Here is a 12334-nt window from a genome sequence, read left to right as displayed (position 1 = left end):
TTCTTGGATCTTTCCCATTGTCTCCAGTTCCTGAATGTGATTCTTATTGTCAGACTTCATCAATTCTTAATTAAAAATAATCGTTGTGCCATACGTCTTGCCTATCATTTCCTATGGGAATCGTGCATGAACTAAACTCTGCGCTAGGCCTGAATTCAATCCCTCATAAAATTTATAGACAGGTTAAATATACAATTTATACTTACATCTATATATTCACTCTATATTGTGTTTGTTGGAGTTATTCATTATGTTTTATTATTGATTTGTTTATTTAGCATTTATTTTATGAACTGTAAGTGCACCTAAAACATTTATTACATTTATTCTCATCTATTACATAGAATGTAACTTTGCAGACATATTATGAACTTGTCACACTTGAAATCTTACACTAGGAAGAAATTTTTGACAATGATGGGACCTGATCTGAAGGCCTCAGAGGCCCAATTCATGAATGGGTGAGTGTCAGTACCGCAGCCTCTAGCCCATTCAGCTGACAAGTGGATCCCAGAACCTAGTATCAAGCCCCAGGTTTGGACAAAATAGCAGTAACTTTCTATGATGATGGTGGTATATAAATCAATATAAATTTAGGTATTTAGGTACTGCCAAAGCTGTCTATTTAGTATTAAATGACATATACCACATTCCTACTAATTCTCATGTATTCAGTGAGGATTCCATTTAATCAATAGCATTCTTTTTTTTCCTTTGGGTCTGGACGTGGAGCCTAAACTCTGGGCCTGGGCGCTGTCCCTCAGCTCTTCAGCTCAAGGCTAGCACTCTACCACTGAGCCACCTTCCCAGCCCCAAATAGCATTCTTTTAATACATAATAAACTATGAATTAAAATCAATCTGTGTCCTGGATTATTGGGAGTAATTTTATGCTAGACTCATCCAACCATGGCATTAATCACATTTCTCTGGTGTTCCTATGGACAAGAAATAGTTTCTTAGGCTCTCCAGCCCCTTTTAAGTGATATGATCGGGATTAGAACTCAGGGCCTAGGGTCTAGGTTGGCCTATGGCTTCACTGACAGCCCGCCAGACTTTAGCAATGCCAGGTGACCTACAGGTTGCAGCCATGTCATTCAGACCCAGGATGGTCACCGTGCAAGGAACAAAAACAGAAACTGCTGACCTTCTGTGGTTTCCGGCTTTTTTGGGTTGTGTTTTCATTTTGTTTTCCTGTCAGCCCCCAAGGCCTAGAACCCAGGATGGCTGTGGGTCCAGACCCTGCACCATCCCAGCCTAGGGTGATGGAAACTGAGGCAGAGTTGCCACCACCTGAGTTCAAGCCCCGTGCTTAGCAATAAATTAATTAATTAACAATACTACTGAAGCTCCCTCTCTTGGCTTTCATGACATTTTGTTGTCTGCCAGGCCAGTGATGTCACCTTGGGATCTGGGTAACTTTGATGCATTGCGGGGGGGGGGGGGGGGGGAGTTGAGGAAAGGGAAGCCCTCCTTCCTTGAAGACAAGCAATTCAAACCTGTTAACTAGGTCTGAATTCAAGCCCCAGCCCTGGAGAACATAACATATATAGATATGTTTATTATATGATTTATACTTACATCCATATATTCAGTTTATATCGTGTTTGTTGGAATGATTCATGATATTTTATTATTTATTTGTTTATTTACCATTTATTTATGGACTGACTGTGAGTACTCCTATAACATTTATTACATTCATTCAAATCTATTCCATAGCATGCAGTTTTCCAGACATATTATATACATCATACCTGACACCCAGCACTTGCACAGAAAAGGAAAACAGGTATCCCACTTGGAATCTTACTCCAAGAAGATATTTTTGGCAATGCTGGGGCCTGAACTGAGGGCCTAGAAGAGGCCCAATTCATGAATGGGTGAGTGTCAGCACGACAGCCTCTAGCACATTCAGATGCCAGGTAGATCCCAGAACCTGGGATGGAGACACAGGTTTGGCCAAAATAGCAAAACCTTTCTATGCAGACGGTAGTATACAAATAAATATGTATTTAGAAATGTAGATAATGCAAGAGATGTCTTTCTTGTATTCAATGACATATACTACCTTCCTAGTGATTCACAAGTATGTAGTGAGAAGTATTTAATCAATAGTATTCTTTTAGGGGCTGGGAAGTTGGCTCACTGGGATAGTGCTTGTCTTGCATGCATGAGCTCCAGGTTCGATTCCCCAGCACAACATGATCAGAAAAAAACGGGAATGGTGCTGTGTCTCAAATGTTACAGCATTAGCTCTGAGATGAAAAGCTGAGAGAGAGTGCCCAGGCACAGAATTCAGGCCCCACTACTGACAAAACACACACACACACACACACACACACACACACACACACACATGCATTCTTTTGATGCATAATAAACTATGAATGATAATCCACATCTTTTGAATACTGGGTTTAATTTTATGTTAGACTGATTGACAAACTACTCATCCAACTATGATATTGATCACATTCCTCTGGTGTTCCTATGGACAGGCAATAGTTTCCTGGGCTCTCCAGGCCTTTGTAAGTGGCATGACCAGGATTCAAACTCAGGACCTAGGTGTCTAGATTGGCCTATGGCTTCGCTGCCAGCCTGCCAGCCTTTAGCAATGTCTGCTGACATACAGGTTGCAGCCGTGTCATTTGGATCCGGGATGGTCACCATGCAAGGAAGGAAAACCAAGAAACCGTCGACAGACTTCAGTTCGCGGCAATTTTTTGTTGCCGTTTTCAATTTGTTTTACTGTCAGCTCCTGAGTCCTAGGATCCCAAGAATGGCTGTGGGCCCAGAAGCTGCACCATCCCAGCTTAGGATGATGGAGGCTGAGACAGAGTTGCTACAACCTGAGTTCAAGTCCCGTGCTTGACAAAATAAATAAAGAAAGAAAGAAACAGACAAATAAATAAATAAAATTGAAATAAAATATATAAAAATAAAATAAAATAAATTTTAAAAATTTTAAAATATAAAAAATAATAATGGAGTGCCCTGGCTTGGAATTCATGCTCATTTTTTGCCTTCCAGGCCTGGGATTTGAACTTTGAGTCTGGGAAACTCCAATGCACTGTGGAGGATGGAGAAACTCACCTCTTTGAATACAAGCAATTCAGGCCTTTTCCCTAGGCCTGAATTCAATCCCCAGCCCTGTTAAGTAATATTCATCCACATTTGAAAAAAATGATGAATATCTACATACTTATGTTTACTGCATATTGCTTTAAGGGTATTTATTTTTGTATTATTCATTCATTATATTTATTGACTATTACTACATTTATAACACATATTAAATTCGTTACATCTTATGAGGACTATACAGATTTGCATATGTATATTATAACTTACTTCAGACCCAGGACATTCACAGATATTCTATAGTAGATGATCCCCTGCTTAGAAAAACAGAAAGAATACACCAACCAAAGTCTAATTTATCCCTAGGCACACCAATGGCTCACATCTGTAATCCTAGCTACTCAGGAGGCTGAGAACTGGAAGATGAAATTTCAAAGCCAATGAAGGCAAAAACGCCTGAGAGAAATCATCTCCAATTAACTGGAAAAAAGCCTGGCTACAGGTATGGGTTGAAGTGGAAGAAAATGAGCTATGAACAACCAAGCCAAGAAAGAGCAAGCTGAGTTCAAGTGCATGGAAGGTGGGGCAGAGGGATAAGAGGGAGAGAAATCTTCCAAAAACAGATAATAAAACAGCAGTACAAAAATCCCACCTAATTTATGGTACCAACCAACCTGGAAAAAAAATAATGAAGCTTGTGCAGTTGTATAACTTTACATGAGCACTTTTGCTCTTAGGTACACTTCAAATCTATGTTTTTAATAATATATATGTATACATATTAATAATGCATATAAATAATATACCTTTAAATAAACTAAGAAACCAGCAAATGAAGAAATACTTCTGAATTAGTGCCTTAACCATGGCATCATAAGTTATTTATACTAAAATTGTATTCCAAGTTTCTTTTCTCAGAATCCATCTTTAAGAAGTTTGTTCACTTGCCTGGCACAGGTGGCTCATGCCTATAATCTTAACTTCTCAGGAGGCTGAGATCTGAGGATGGCAGTTCAAAGCCAGCCTGGACAGGAAAGTTCTTGAGACACTTATCTCCAATAAACCACTAGAAAACCGGAAGTAGCACTATCACTCAAGCAATAGATTGCTCGCATTGAGCTGAAGAGTACAGGGATAACCCCTGAGTTCAGGCCCACGACCAAACAACAAAATGTTTGTTCATAATGATCATAAAATTCTAACATTCTAAGCTTTAGGAAACATTTCTGCCAGTCTTAAGCTCTTTAGGCAAATACTCCACTACTGAGCTACATCCCAGTCCCAATGTTTTTGTTTTTCATTTTACAATCCAGTTTATTCCCAAAATGCTTACAATTACCTACTGTCCTCACAGAAATGAATTTTATTCAAAACCCAACCTTTTGTGCTATCAGGAATCCCCTAGTGTATTTCGTGTTAGGCACTGAGGAAAACAAACATGACACAAATGCAGAGAGTTTATAATTTTAAAAATAACACTAAATAGAAATAAATTCAACTGTCCTGACCATCCAGGGAGAAATGATATCCTTATTTTCATTCTCACTCTTCATGGAAGATGGTCAAAATAGAAACACCAATGTGCTATGCTGAAATGTAAAGGTTTAAAAACCTTTTCTGAAAAATTCATGTTATAAAATCAAAATGTTTCAAATAAAGGTGAAATGAACTTTAAAACATATTAAAAATGCTAATGAAGCTCCCTGGCTTAGAATGTGTGGCATATTTTTGTCTGCAAGGCCTGGAATTTGAACACGGGGTCTAGGTAACTCTGTTGCACTGTTGGGGAAGGGGAAGCTCACCATGCTTGAAGAACAGAAAGACAGGCTTGTTCCCTAGGCGTGAATTCAAGCCCCAGCCCTGGAAAACGTACTACTTATATACATTTTAAAAATAGAATTGAACTTCCATACAGATGTTCAGTGTATATTATGTTTGTGGTGGTTATTCATTATATTTTTTGTTTTATTCATTTATTTACCATTTATTTTATTGACTGTGATGATACCTAACTATGTATTATATTGTTTACATCCTATAACATAGCATCTAGATTTGTAGATGTGTTCTCAATCATGCCTGACACACAGGACTCTCGCAGGTAAGGAAAACAGGTGTCACACCTGTTGACAGGTTGGCCTATGGGTTCTCTGATAGCATGCCAGCCTTCAGATATGGCAGGTCACGTCCACTTTGCAACCATCTGTCTCATTCAGACTCAGGATGGTCACCGTGCAAAGAAAAAAAACGTAAAACCCCCAGCCCTCTGCAGCTCGCCACTTTGCATGCTATCCCACTTTTTTTTCCTACAAGCCCTCTGGGTCTATGATTCCAGGATTTGGTACGGGTTCCGAGGCAGCACCCAGCCTAGAGTGTTCCAAGTTGAGGCAGAGTTGCCACGACTTGAGTTCAAGCCCTATGTTTGGCCAAAAAAATAAAAAAAAATATTGATTATTTAACTAAATTGAAAAAAAAAAATAAAGCTCCCTGGTTTGGAATTTCTCTGTTTTCTTTCCTAGCCTGGGATTTGAACTCAGAATCTTGGTAAGTCTGTAGCAATGTGAGGAAAGTGCAGATTTGACACTACTTGAGTTCAAACTCCGTGTCAAGCCACAACTAAAACGTTAAGTCACTGAGCTTGGCAGGGGGAGTAGTTGTGGAGATGGGAGGGAAGGGATGGTAGGGGGAAAACAAAGGAGCAGGCAACAATGCTCAATAGGAAATATACTCATGACCTTGCTCATGTAACTGTGACCCCTCTGTGCAACATTTTTACAATAAAAACATACAAAAAAAGAAACAATGTAGTGTTCAGAGAAGCACTTTTGGAGTAAAGGAAGAACGTCTGAATAGCTGTACAAAATTCTACACGGCTTTTTTTAATGTTCAGTATGTAACTGAATAAACATAACTGCTTCCATTAAAAAATTAAGTCACTGTCTTGGAACTGGACCAATATTTCTACCATTTTTGGGATTTGATCTCACCATCTAGGTAACTCATTTGCACCATGGGTGAAGGCGAAGCTCACTGTCCTTGAGGAAAAGAAATTCAGGCTAGAGTTCCCAAAGCCTGAATGAAGACCCTGCGAAGGAAAAGGTATCTCTATACATGTGTATATTATGATTTTTATTATTGATTTTGTATTTATTTTATTTTTATTTTATTCATTCATTTATTGTTTATATTATTTAGTATTATTATACACATAATACTTATTACATTTTGCACATCTATTATAAAATTATACACAATAATTTAGGACATTGACTCATTTTTCATTAAAACTTTTTTTTTTTTTTGTCGGTTATGGGGCTTGAACTCTGGGCCTGGGCACTGTCCCTCTGTTCTTCAGCTCAAGGCGAGCGCTCTACCACTTGAGCTACAGCGCCACTTCCGGTTTTCTGGTGGTTTATTGGAGATAGGAGTCTCACGGTCTTTCCTGCTCGGGCTGGCTTTGAACCGCGATCCTCAGATCTCAGCCTCCTGAGTAGCTAGGATTACAGGCGTGAGCCACCAGCGCCTGGCTTCATTAAAACTTTTTGTGTTGAAACATGATACATAATTCAATGGAGGCATTTGTCATAGTCTTCGCATGTTTAGAGTATCTCTCAAGGATGAGCTTTGTGTTTTTATCTTTGAACACCTTCTTATAGGGATTTCTTTAATGATTTATTCTTAGAAGCCTTTTCTTCAGTACAGGCAAGTTGTGGGATAAGATTGCAAACCTATAATTGTGGCTTAGTGGAAATAGCTCGCTCAACATGCATGAATACCAGGGTTTGAATCTTCAGTGCCACATACACAGAAAAAGCTAGAAGCAATGGAGTGGCTCAAATGATAGAATGCAAGCCTTGAAAAAAGAAGCCCCAGGACTCTCAAAAACAATAGGACAGATGGCGGTGGCTCACACATGGAACCCCAGCTTCTCTGGATGCTGAGATTTGAAGACCATAGTTCAAAGACAGCCTAGGCAAAGAAAGCCTGTTAGACACTTATGTTCAAGATACCACCAAAAATAATACCCCATGTGGCGCTGTGACTCAAGTGGTACAGTGTTAGCTTTGAGCTGAATTGCTCTTGGACAGGGCCCAGGCTTGATATAAGACACACAACTGGAAACAAGTAAGGAATAATCAAAGTGCTTTTCCTATTTGCTAATTAGGCGAACATTCTAACATTGATGTACACCAGAAGTGGAGTCAGAGATTAAGGCTCAAGTATAGCACATCCATTTGCCCAGCCTCGCAGTCTCTAGCATTATAACTTTGTGTGCTAAAGGGATCTGAAAGGTCCAATGTTGAAAGGCTTCATATGCTCCCAAAGCCCTTTGAGATAATCAGTTGAGTTATATTATCAATGTCATTACAGTTCTGAACCTAGCAGAGCACCAGTAGCTCACACCCATCACCCTAGCTCAGGAGCCTGAAGTCTGAGGATCACAGGGTGTAGCCAATAAGGGCAGGAAAGTGTATAACACTCTGACTTCCACTTCTGAAAGGTCAGATGTTCAACAGCTTCGTGTGTTTCCCTTGGTGATGAGAAGTTACTTTCACTCTAAATGTTCTTAGAGTTCTCAAGCTATACAAGGAAAGAAACATTACTGACCTATCGAAGATTCAAATGAAGTTCTCAGGATTCAATCCTTAGTACGGCTAGACAAAAGAACTCCAGAGTAACACTGTATTTGAAGGACAGAAAACAGGTTCAAAAGCCAGGCTAGGTACAGAGACCTAGGCCTGTAGGATTAGGAGGCAGAATGTACACACTCAACAGATAAGTGAGCTGCAAAACCACCTCATTCATTCCAGGCACAGTCACCAATGGGGGAAACCTGAAACATTTGTTAGAGTTACACCAGGGTCAGGCTTTTCTCAGCCTCTTCAAACAATGAATAACCTTCCTCCCTCAGGTGAAGGGAGCCTCAGGCTATCATTAGGTTACCAATAGAGAGTCAATTTAGTGCGGGAGAGGGGAGGAAAAGACTAGAAAAACCTTGCTCTCTGGTCTTATGGAGTGGGTTTTTGACTCTCCATCTGTCAGATTTGAAGGCCCTTCTTCTACCTCTGCCAGTCCTTTCTCCTTCCTTCATTCTCCACATCATTAATACAAATCCCCAATCCAAGATGAGGTAGGGCCATTTTTCTTCTGTTTCCAAGAACCTGAGTTAGAACCTGGCTTTGCCTTCTTGGCTCTGGGGGCCCTTTGCTGCCTGAGAAGTGGGAAAGAGACAGTCTTCCTACTTTGTGGCAGTGTGAAGGCAATGCTGGTGGCCTGGCACAGTAAAGAAGGCCTCATGACTGGGAATTGTTCCCTTCTTTCCTCCTGACATCCAAGACCAGATTCATTTATCATTTTTCTATCTATCTATCTATCTATCTATCTATCTATCTATCTATCTATCTATCTATCTATCTATCTATCTATCTATCTATCTATCTATCTATCTATCTATCTATCTATCTATCTATCTACCTACCTACCTACCTACCTACCTACATAACTACCTACCTAGCTATCTCTGACATTTCTTGGGTTGAACTCCAAGCTTAGGCACATTCCCTAGCACTCTACTACTTGAGCCACAGCACCAATTCTGGCTTTTTCTGTCTATGTGCTACTGAAGAATAGAAACCAGGACTTCTTGAATGCTAGGCAAACACTCTCTCACTAATCTATATTCCCAGCCCCCTCATCTTTTTTTTCTTAATCGTAGTTTTTACATAAGTATGATACAGTTTGTGTCGTCAAGTGTAAATTTCTGAATACCAGTTATTTCTATATACTATGTTCTTCTTTTCCCCTGAATGATTTATTACTGATCCTGCATTGGCCTCATAATAAAATGTAAATAGAGGCTGCTGAGAGCTTCATTGTGCATCATATAAGGACACAGGCCTATAAAATAAGCAACTCCCAGGCTTTTCTGCCTGGTCTGGCCTGTATCACCTGCTCGACTTTCTCTCTCAAAACTGGAGCTCTACCCTCTAAGCCACTGCTCCACTTCTGGTTTTCTGGTGGTTTATTGGAGACAAGAATCTCACAGAAATTCCTGCTAGGACTGGCTTTGAATGGTGATTTCCTGAGGAGGCTTCAAGTAGCTTTCCTCAGGGATTCCCCTAAGAGTCACTCCACACAAACCTTTAGTCTAAATGTCGAGAGGTACTAGAGAAAACAGAAACATGAAGATGCTTCTAGTTTGTTCTAGATAATTAAGGTTGTAGACACAAAACACTCATAATTATTAGATCACTTTAAAGGCAAAATGAGCAATGCAGACAGTTATGAGGATTGCTTCAGCTTTCAGTCTTCTCATCCTGAGACAGTAAATTCACTGCAGCTCAATGTTAAGTGACAGAACTGGCATGTCCTGTGGACATTTGCTCCTGTGACACTCATTTCTCACTATTGGCTTCAAACCTGTGACCAGAGTAGAAGATGAGGAGAGAAAATCCTTCTCAGAGAACGCAGCTATAAAGAACACTGGGTAGTCTCTTATAAGTTCAAACCACTGGAATGACCCATTAAGAAGTCAGATTTTCCAGATTAAAAAATGGAGAAGAAAAGAAAATGCCAGTGACTGCTGACTGCAATTCCAGATCCTCAGGAGGCTGAGATGTAGACAATCTGAATTTAAATCCAGCCAGCATAAAAAAGTCCTTGACACTGTTATTTCTAAGAGATCACAGAAAACCCCAGAAGTGGGGCTTTGACTCAAGCTTAATACACTGGCCTTGACCGAAAGGGGCTCAGGGAAAACGCCCAGGCTCATGGTTCAAAGCCAGGACCTGCCCCCTCATAAAGAACCTGTATCTCCATGTCTTTGTGTATGTATGGATGTATTCCTATAGGTGAAGCTCCAGAGTAGCTATGATGAATGGCACCAACCTAGGAAATTTGTATTCAATACAATGAGTTCATAACACAGAGACTGCTTTTATGACATTGTGTGTTGCAGGGTTCCCCTCACTGCTTCTAGTGTGGCCTGAGGGTTTCTCTGCATCCCAGACCTGCTGGTAGAAGTCTCTCTCTTTGTCTGCACAGGCAGGCAAAAGCCCTCACTCCTGCATAGCTGTGTAACAAACAACTCCATCTGGGCCAATTAGTGTGGAGGAGTGTGGGCGGGCTCTGAAGGTCAGGAGAAAAATTCCTCTTTGTACCCCAAGCTATCTCTCTTACCAGTGCTCTGCTTTGACAGGAAACCTTCATTTGTGCCATGTCCCATGGCAGTCCAAGTACTATGCACTTATCCTCCCTTTGTGGACTATATTCCGTTGTTCAGATACAGTGCTCAATATAATTCAGGAGTCCTTCTGGCAGACAACTAGGGCACTGAACCTAATGAAATGTTTCATTGAGGGTGATGATGGGCCTATGATACCTCTCCTAAGTTTCTGGAAGCTTGTGAAATCCAAGCATGTGTTGGATATCACAAACTTCCTGTCATCTACGTCTGGTGAAGCTCATCACGTTTTGAAACCTTTGACCTCTCCTAGTTAGGCCTTGGGTGGCTAGGTTTTGGCATTGAACACAGGGCCTGGATCCTGAAGTCTAATGCTTTACCATTTTGTGTCACAGCTTCACTTCTGCTTTCTGTGTGTGTGTGTGTGTGTGTGTGTGTGTGTGTGTGTGTGTGTGTGTGTGTGTGTGTGTGTGTGTGTGTGTGTGTGTGTGCATACACTAGTCCTGGAGCTTGAACTCAGGACATGAGCACTGTACCTAGTTTCTCTTGTACAAGGATTGTACAAGGGTTGGAGCTTGGTTGTAGTGGTATACCTCTGGCTAAGTCAGGTTAGATGGCAGCTGTCAGCACCAGACATCCGGCTTGAACTCTGTCTGCAAACTCAGCTAAAGGCTCACCAGGTTTTTGTCTCACTCCTGCTACGGGGGATACAGTGGGCCCATCATCCAGTATGTACCATACAGTAAATCCTGCCTGTCTTATCTGGTCATTGTACGGACCAGGTATTGCAGCCTGTTGGATGACAGTTGGGTACCTTTCCCCTGTCCCTGTTAACATTGCATAAGTAATAGGTATCGCGGGTTGAGCCTGCTGATAATTCTCCACCTCCACTATGCATTCCTCCTTAAAGAAGGCACAACATTTAATAAACTGAGAACTGGTAAGGAGGGCTTTGGCCACATCCCACCAGATACATAGGTGATAAGCAATGTCATGTAATAGGGTCTGGGCCCAAGGAGAGTTCGGACCATCCTCCACCACCACCTTGTGGAGCTCTTTCAGATCCTTAGCTTCCCATGGATACCATTCCAAGGGCCTATTAGCTCCTGGTGCCAGATAGACCGGATAAGCTTTGGGAAGTGAATCCTGTGGCCTAGGGTCCAGGCTCCTGGGTGGCACTTCCCTTAAAGGTCAGGACTCCAACTAAGTTACTTCCCCAGCCCTCGGCCCCTCTATGGAAGGTTGGTAGGGGTCTGGGTCTGGCAGATTCCTCTTGCAGGTCCAATACGGCACCTTACCTCCCCAAATAAGGGGAATAGGGTGGGGGCCTAGGACTGTTAAGGGCACCCGAGTCATAGGGGATAACATTCACCCTCATTTTGACTTCTACAGTGCATGTTTCCATGCTTTCTCGGTGGAATTTGACCCCTTCCTTTTCCTTCTCACTTCCCAAGTCCTTCTTTACTCCCTCTAGGCCTAATGTTGCCCCTTCCTCCTTCTTCTGTGAAATAGCATTACCCATACTAAAGGTTTCACTTACATTGAGAGAGCGCTTAGCTTCGGCCAGTACCTTTTCCTTTCAAGCCCCACGTTTGGAGCCAGATGTCGGGTCTTTGTCTGTCCCACGAAAGACGGACAGGGTCCAAGGAAAGGTAAGTGCGGCTGCTCTCTGTTCCCCAGCCTACCTTAGCCCAAGAGACAGACACAGTGGGGATTCAAGTCAAGCAAGGACTCATTTATTAACACAGAGCAAGCCCTTTTTAAAGCAAAAGACTGCGTGGGAGGGGAGGAAATGGAACCAACCAATCACTGGAAAGGTGACACCTTATCATGCACCTAAGCTTCCAAAAGCTGTTTACACACTGAACTTAAACAAATCAGGCTCTGCCCACTCAACTTCCTTTCAGGGCAATCTTTGATGCCTGTGTGCCCACACTGTCCTCATAAGTCTTGTGTCGTGCCCTTTATGACCTCATAATCTGTTTTAAACCTTATAATATTTCAGTTACGATATGTGATACTAGAAATCCACTGTGACATCATGACAATTTTGACATCATACTGACAG

This window comes from Dipodomys merriami, unplaced genomic scaffold (assembly GCF_024711535.1).
Source record: "Dipodomys merriami isolate MVZ:Mamm:240054 unplaced genomic scaffold, mDipMer1.0.p SCAF_199, whole genome shotgun sequence".
Lineage (NCBI taxonomy): Eukaryota > Metazoa > Chordata > Mammalia > Rodentia > Heteromyidae > Dipodomys > Dipodomys merriami.
This window is presented reverse-complemented; position numbering follows the sequence as displayed.